This window comes from Mustelus asterias, chromosome 13, assembly GCF_964213995.1.
Source record: "Mustelus asterias chromosome 13, sMusAst1.hap1.1, whole genome shotgun sequence".
NCBI classification, from domain to species: domain Eukaryota; kingdom Metazoa; phylum Chordata; class Chondrichthyes; order Carcharhiniformes; family Triakidae; genus Mustelus; species Mustelus asterias.
This window is the reverse complement of record NC_135813.1, coordinates 68,558,923-68,566,687: the sequence shown is the minus strand read 5'-3', so window position 1 is coordinate 68,566,687 and position 7,765 is coordinate 68,558,923. Positions and strand designations below refer to the sequence as shown.

Sequence of the window (7,765 nt, the reverse complement as noted above, 5' to 3'; positions counted from 1 at the left end):
AGGAGCCAGTGTAGAGAGTTCCTGTCAAAAGGGTGCAGGGCCCTCTAAACCCTACTCAGCTGGTTGTAGCTGAACCTTGGAGTACATTTCTGGACCAGCGGCAGATAATGTTTTGAATGTTTAGATTTTGATTTGATTTATTATTGTCACATGTATTGGAAAAGTATTGTTTCTTGTGTACTATACAGACAAAGCATGCTGTTCATAGAGTAGGAAAGGAGAGAGTGCAGAATGTAGTGTTACAATCATAGCTAGGGTGTAGAGAAAGCTCAGCCTATTGCGAGGAAGGTTCATTCAAAAGCCTGATGGCAGCAGGGAAGGAGCTGTTCTTGAGTCAGTTGATGCGTGACCTCAAACTTTTGCATTTTTTTCCCGAAGGAAGAAGGTGGAAGAGAGATGCTTTGGTCAGCATTTCCAGAGGCACTGTGCACCCTCGGAGGGAGATTAGAGCAGTCAATCCAATCCGTCCTCTAAGCTACATGACCAAGCAACCACATGACCACACAGCAGCCTGAAAGACCTCATGTAGCCTGTGCATATGTTGGCCACTTTAATGACCAGCTAATAACATCGCTTCAATGCCTTTTGGCTCAGATCAAGTGTCGGATCAAATCCAAGGTGGAATGTAATGCCTTACCTTGTCAGCTTGGATCTTATTTGTCGCTCTTGTGGGGATTGGATTCAATTTGAATTTGGTTTTTGGAGCAAGGAAGGAGATAGATTTGGGTTTGCCCAGTAAACTCTGTGCATTGGCTTTGTAACTTGAAGAATGGAGTAAAACATTTTTAAAAAATAACATTAAAGTGGCTATAAAGTTAAACAAATCACCCACTCGCTCCAGCAAAAGCAGTTGGAGAGAACATTAAGTTAGTCACTAACTTGAGTTCCATGCAAGCCTTTGCACTGGTGTAAATCTCCATATAAAGAGAGGCCAGCTGCATGGAGAATCAGGCAACCCAGTGCTTGCTGGTCCTCACCCGTGCATACTCAGCCTTAAATAGCAGAGAGGAAAGCCTTCTCTGATCCTTCAGACTCACTGAACTGCTGCATAGCGCTCTTCAGCTCTGTACTGATAGTGAAGTGGGTCACTGGAGGGAAGGTGGAGAAAGGGGAGCATTCTGCTGAAAGTGTACATGGGTGGCACAGTGACATGTTGGTTAGCACCGCTGCCTCACAGCACCACGGACCTGGGTTCAATTCTGGCTTCGGGTCACTGTCTGTATGGAGTTTGCTCATTCTCCCCGTGTCTGTGTGGGTTTCCTCCGGGTGCTCCGGTTTCCTCCCACACTCCAAAGATGTGCAGATTAGGTGGATTGACTGCGCTAAATTGCCCCTTAGTGTCCAAAGATGTGTAGGTTGGATGGATTGGCCATCCTAAATGTGTGGGGCTACAGGATTAGGGCAGGGGGGGAGGAATGCTGGTTGAGGTGACAGAGACTCGGTGCAGACTTGATGGGCCGAATGGCCTCCTTCTGCTCTGTAGGGCTTCTATGATCCAAGAATATTTCTGGACACAATATTACCAAAGAGGGTGGATATTCCAATCCTTTTTTTTTAAAAGCAAAATGTGGCATTTATTTTTGGAATGTAAGTACAGGGATCATACAGAATGTAAAGGGAATCTAAGATATTTTCTTCTGATATCTAATTAGTGTGTGCCTCAGTAAAACAACCCTTCCAGCCTGCATTAACACGGAAACACTCATGGTCTGCCTTAACAGGCTTGTCGATGCTGAAAAATTTCCAGGTGCGGGATTTTCAGCTGAATAGGGTCTACCTGAGGCACCGACTCACACTGAAAACAGAAACATGATTAAACAAGACAGAATGCATCAGCACACAGGCTCCAGGGGCTGGCTAGGGACGGTTAATGCTTCCTTTTCTCTTTTTCTGTCCTATCCTTTCTACTGTGCCTTTGTAAAATCTCGTTATGTGCCTTCCCTTTTGTTTTGCATTTTCCTTGCTGTTCTTAATCCACGAATTTCATTCTTGTGAGTTTTCCGAGTGTTTTGCCTAACCTTTCCCCGCTGGGAAATGAGAGAAAACAGGAGACCGTGTGCCAACTTGACAGGACCAAAGATTTAACTACAGCTGTGTCAGAAATCAATAGAAATGATGGGAATTGGCTGCACTTTCAAAACAATCATGCTTCACAATATTAAGAAAGCCCACCAACGCCTCTACTTTCTCAGAGAGCTAAGGAAATTTGGCATGTCAGCTACGACTCTCACCAACTTTTACAGGTGCACCATAGAAAGCATTCTTTCTGGTTGTATCACAGCTTGGTATGGTTCCTGCTCTGCCCAAAACCACAAGAAACTACAAAATATTATGAATGTTGCCCAATCCATCACGCAAAACCAACCTCCCATCCATTGACTCTGTCTACACGTCCCGCTGCCTCGGCAAAGCAGCCAGCATAATTAAGGATCTCACGCACCTTCTTCCGTCGGGTCAAAGATACAAAAGTCTGAGGTCACGTACCAACCGACTCAAGAACAGCTTCTTCCCTGCTGCCATCAGACTTTTGAATGGACCTACCTCGCACTAAGCTGGTCTTTCTCTACACCCTAGCTATGACTGTAACACTACATTCTGCACTCTCTCGTTTCCTTCTCTATGAACGGTATGCTTTGTCTGTATAGTGCGCAAGAAACAATACTTTTCACTGTATACTAATGCATATGACAATAATAAATTAAATCAAACCAGGCTGAATGTGGGAAAGCTGTTAGAATAGACGCTGTTAACAGTCTTTCATATTGCAGGCACAATGCAATAAAATTATCTTAAATGTGTCCTCGAATTAAAGTCCATAACAACACTGTGAATACTCTCATGAGGAAGAATTGTTATTAAAACAAATGATCAATGACACAGACCCATTGGTAGCTGTGTAGGAAATAAGGTGGCAACTCTCGAACAATTGCAAATTGTGCCACGGTCCTGCCCCATGAAGTGGCGAAGAAGTTAATGCTGTAATCTTTGCAACTTGATTTTCCAGTTGTTTAATATCCTCAGGTGCACTGAAGTCATTATATGAGAGATTGGCCAAAGAACATAGTGAACTTCCCAACACAAATACACCCTCCGCCATTAGTCACTTGGATTGAAGAGGTATTTTTGAAAAGGTTAGTTAATTTACAGCACCAACTCAGACCATGCCTAAGGACATACCTTTGAGACTATTGTAACATCAGGGTTTGCACACGGTGAGTCATAGAATCATTGGGCCCTATTTTACCATTTTGATTCTAAGTGTTGGGCGGACTTGAAACTGGGAGTGTTTCAGATCCGACTTTTAGACCCGTTCTGAGGCGCTCCCATACGCACTCTGCCTGAAAAAATATCAGCGATTCCGAATCGCGCTGCAGAAGCTTGTGGGCGGGGCTTGACGCACCCAAAATCCTGCAGCTCCGATCGGCGCCTCCAACTGCGCACGCGCAGATAAAAAGTTAGAATTCTGCTTCCCTGCCACACCTCTCCCGGGCCAGATAATGACTCCCCCTAGCCCCCACTGACATTGCCCCACCCCCATACCATTACTGATCCCCTTATCCCCCACTCCCCCATCACTCAGACCGATCGTGGGCCCCTGCCCCCCCATCTCCTTCACTGATCTCAGGCCGAGTGGCAGCGGACCCCCCTTCCCCCCCACTGATCTCAGGCCGAGTGGCAGCGGACCCCCCTTCTCCTCCACTGATCTCAAGCAGAGTGCCAGCGGACACCTCCTCCTCTCTCCCCACAATCTCAAGCAGAGAGCCGTCGGACGCTCAGCACTTACCTCCTCACTGATGGAGCGCCCGAATTGGACTTCTATGGAGCATGTCTGTTTGGCGCCGATTCTGGATGGGTGAATGCGGTGGTAAAGGGGGAAGTGCCGGTAAAGTTGGGTGTGCAGCCCATTGAGTCAATTTAAATGCATGCTTTACCAAGTTTTTGTGCCCGAAAACAGGTGCAACGCGATGGTAAAATCGGGCCCACAGAGTCATAGAGATCTACTGCATGGAAACAGGCCCTTCAGCCCAACCTGTCCATGCCGCCTTTTGTTTAACCACTAAGCTAGTCCCAATTGCCCGCATTTAGCCATATCCCTCTATACCCATCTTACCCATGTAACTGTCTAAATGCTTTTTAAAAGACAAAATTGTGCCTGCCTCTACTACTATCTCTGGCAGCTTGTTCCAGATACTCATCACCCTCTGTGTGAAAAAATTGCCCCTCTGGACCCTTTTGTATCTCTCCCCTCTCACATTAAACCTATGTCCTCTAGTTTTAGACTCCCCTATCTTTGGGAAAAGATGTTAACTGTCTTAATTGATCTATGCTCCTCATTATTTTATAGACCTCTATAAGATCACCACTAAGTCTCCTACGCTCAAGGAAAAAAAGTCCCAGTCTATCCAGACTCCCCTTAATACGCAAACTATCAAGTTCCAGGAGCATCCTAGTAAATCTTTTCTGCACTCTTTCGAGTTTAATAATATCCTTTCTATAATAGGTTGACCAGAACTGTACGCAGTATTCCAAGTATGGCCTTACTAATGTCGAGTACAACTTCAACAAGACGTCCCAACTCTTGTATTCAATGTTTTGACCAATGAAACCAAGCATGCTGAATGCCTTCTTCACCACTCTGTCCACCTGCGACTCCACTTTCAAGGAGCTATGAACCTGTACCCCTAGATCTTTTTGTTCTATAACCCTCCCCAACACCCGACCATTAACTGAGCAACTGGGCATGAATGTGTTGCAGTTTAGACAAAGGGGCAAAGGCTGGTTTGTGTTCACCAGAGGGCAAGGTCACTGGATGACTCAGCTGAAGACCTCAGTGGAGCACCATAAAGGAGAAGGCCGGAGAGCATACAAACAAGGTGCTGGCTGCAATGGCAGGTCTGCCAGGCAGCCTCCAATGAGGGAGCCTGTGGGAGTCTGACTCCAGCTTGATGGAGGCCATTGTGCAGAGCTTGGTGCCCTTTCTGTGTGGAAATGGAGGCCAATCCGTGATCATACTAGCAGACCCAGCAATAATGCATCAATTGGTGGCCTTTGTCTGAGCTTCCACCGCAGCCAAGGAGAAAATCAAATAACCTCTCAGCATCGACAGAGGTCATGAGATACATGCTTGTAGCCTGCATATTTAGACTACTGCCGTTATCTTGCTTATCAAGGGAGCTTGTCAGTTCTCACAGCAGTCCAGCAATTTGTGTTTCAATAGATGATTGAGATTGCTGAGGTGGAGCCCCGTGGGAGTGGCGGTGACATTGTGGAGCATGACCTTGTGACCCTCTCTCACAATGACAGAATCCATGCTCCCACCACTGCCATTCCATCAGTGCCTTGGCTGGTGCCCCTCAGAAGGACAACCAGACTGTTGATAGAATGTAGTCCAATGTTGGGCCCACAAGACCCAGGTTTGTTTGAGGGTATATCACATCATGTGCAACCTGGCCAAGTGAGAGTCAGCAGCCTCCCACCAGCCATGCTGCAGCCACTGGGGTAACAATGCACAGGAGCACTGGGGCTGGCAAAGGCACTGCAAAACAGGCGCTAATGGAATGCACAATGATAAATAGTTCATGTTTGCTTGTATCAGTGAATGTGTTGCTGGGTAAAGATTTATGACAAGATCTTTGCTTATTGCAGGATCTTACCAAGAGGATGCTGTGCTGCAATGAGCAAAGTAACCACTGAGCTAAAGCCAGCGCCAATGTTACGGCTAAATGGGAATTCGTCAAGCGAAGGCGATGTTGCCTTAAGGGGAGAAGAGTTTGAGCAGCTGCTCAAGAGTTGCCCGTCTGGAGTGTAGGTGCCCCGAAAGCCTCCTCTCTGCCTCCTTCTCTCCTTCCTTCTCCTGTCTTTGGGCTGGGTTTCTGTTCTCTACAGCTTCTGCCTCACCTTGTTATCATGTTGTTGATCCCGAGGCACTGTAACCCCCATTCTGAACTCAGCTGTTGTGTAGCCAGCTCCCAATGCCCTCTGATGTCTCGTGAGAATGCAGCAACACAGCAGCAATATGGTCACTTCTTAACTGCCCTCTGAAATGGTCTAACAAGCCGCTCAGTTGTATCAAATTGCTACAGAGAGCATTGTGGTACTATGCCACAGGGACCATAGCAGTTAACAAAGGTGGCTGGCCAGTTAAGAGTTAACCACATTGCTCTGTGTTTCTGCTTTATCAACGCCATTGGGGATAAACAATACATGTTGACCTTGCCAGTGATGCTCACATCCCATAAAATAACACTCCCGGCCAAATCCGGATACTCAGCACAACATCTCCAGAGTCACTGCACAGTATTTCCACAAAGTTTGCAGTAGTCCAAATCATCTCCCCTGCAGTTGGTTGGCTGCTCCTTTATATAACCCAATTGTTGAGTGACAAGTGAATGTCCGAGTTTGGAATAGATGTGTCAAATCAACTGTTTGATGTCACAAAGGGGCCAATTGGGAAGCTGCTGGCTCACACATGGCACAGTCCCATGAGTGCCCTTCCCAACATGTGGGTACCCTGTGGGCACCACTTGGGCCACCTCACATACAGCCAGAAGCACTGCCCACCCTGCTTGGTAGACTTGCAGCGGCAACCGAGAGCTGAGGTTTCCAACCATAGACTTCATCCAGTAACTAGTTAAACTGATAACTTGGTATAATCCTAAATGAATCTCAGCACTTAATATCAATCAGACTTTCCGTTGTCTTTCCCTTTAATTTTGTTAGTTAATCCTATCTACTAATTATTTGCGTTTCCAATGTAAATACATGGGGCAGCACGGTGGCACAGTGTTTAGCACTGTTGCCTCACAGCGCCAGGGATTTGGGTTCGATTCCCGGCTTGGGTCACTGTCTGTGCGGAGTCTGCACATTTTCTCCGTGTCTGCGTGGGTTTCCTCCGGGTTCTCCGGTTTGCTCCCACAGTCCGAAAGACGTACTGGTTCGGTGAGTTGACCATGCTAAATTCTCCCTCAGTGTACCCGAACAGGCACCGGAGTGTGGCGTCTAGGGGATTTTCACAGTAACTTCATTGCCATGTTAATGTAAGCCTACTTGTGACTAATAAATATACTTTAACTTTAATTTTTGAATTGCCTGCCTTCTGCGATGATTGAGCAAGAAAGGGTTCACTCATTCACCCAGCAGTTTATGTGAATCTTAATTGGCGTTGTTAATGCCATTGCGATTACAAACCAATCTGGTTGACGGAAGACAGTTGAGTGAGCTGAACTCAGGCATCATTCACTCTAAGGCCTAACCAGGGTAATAAACCCAGGGTGAAGGGATTGAGGCTCCTCTTAATAAATGCCTTGATTAATATTAGTATATTTCACAATATACCTGGACATGGTCCCGGGTAGATTGAAAGGAAAGCATGAAGAAACCCTCCCACTCGCTCCCACTCACACACACACATGGACTATAAACACAATAAGGAGACTTCAACCTTTGCAGTGTCATATGCCCACCGCAATGACTGGGAACTGGGTTAATATTCACACTTTGAGGCAGAGAAATATTCTCCAGAATCATTCAATGATCTGCCTGTAAATGCACCTGCAAAGCGATGAATTTGTTCACGGGCTGCATTTTGCTACCATGCATCATTGTAAAGATGCAGAAGAAACTGATATGCTTGTTCAGCATATGTACATTCCCATTAATAAAAGCGTCCTGGTAATCACTGACTGGAACATGGCAATTGCACGCTGCTGATGCCATTACAGTTTCTCGCTAAAACAAATTGATTGATGGCTGTGCTTAAAGTCCA

The 7,765-nt window shown here is 46.3% G+C and overlaps 1 pseudogene; it reads left to right on the top strand.

Moving 5' to 3' along the window:
- Window positions 1-569: 569 nt before the first annotated feature.
- LOC144503186 (U2 spliceosomal RNA) lies at window positions 570-783 on the top strand (annotated as a pseudogene).
- Window positions 784-7,765: the final 6,982 nt, after the last annotated feature.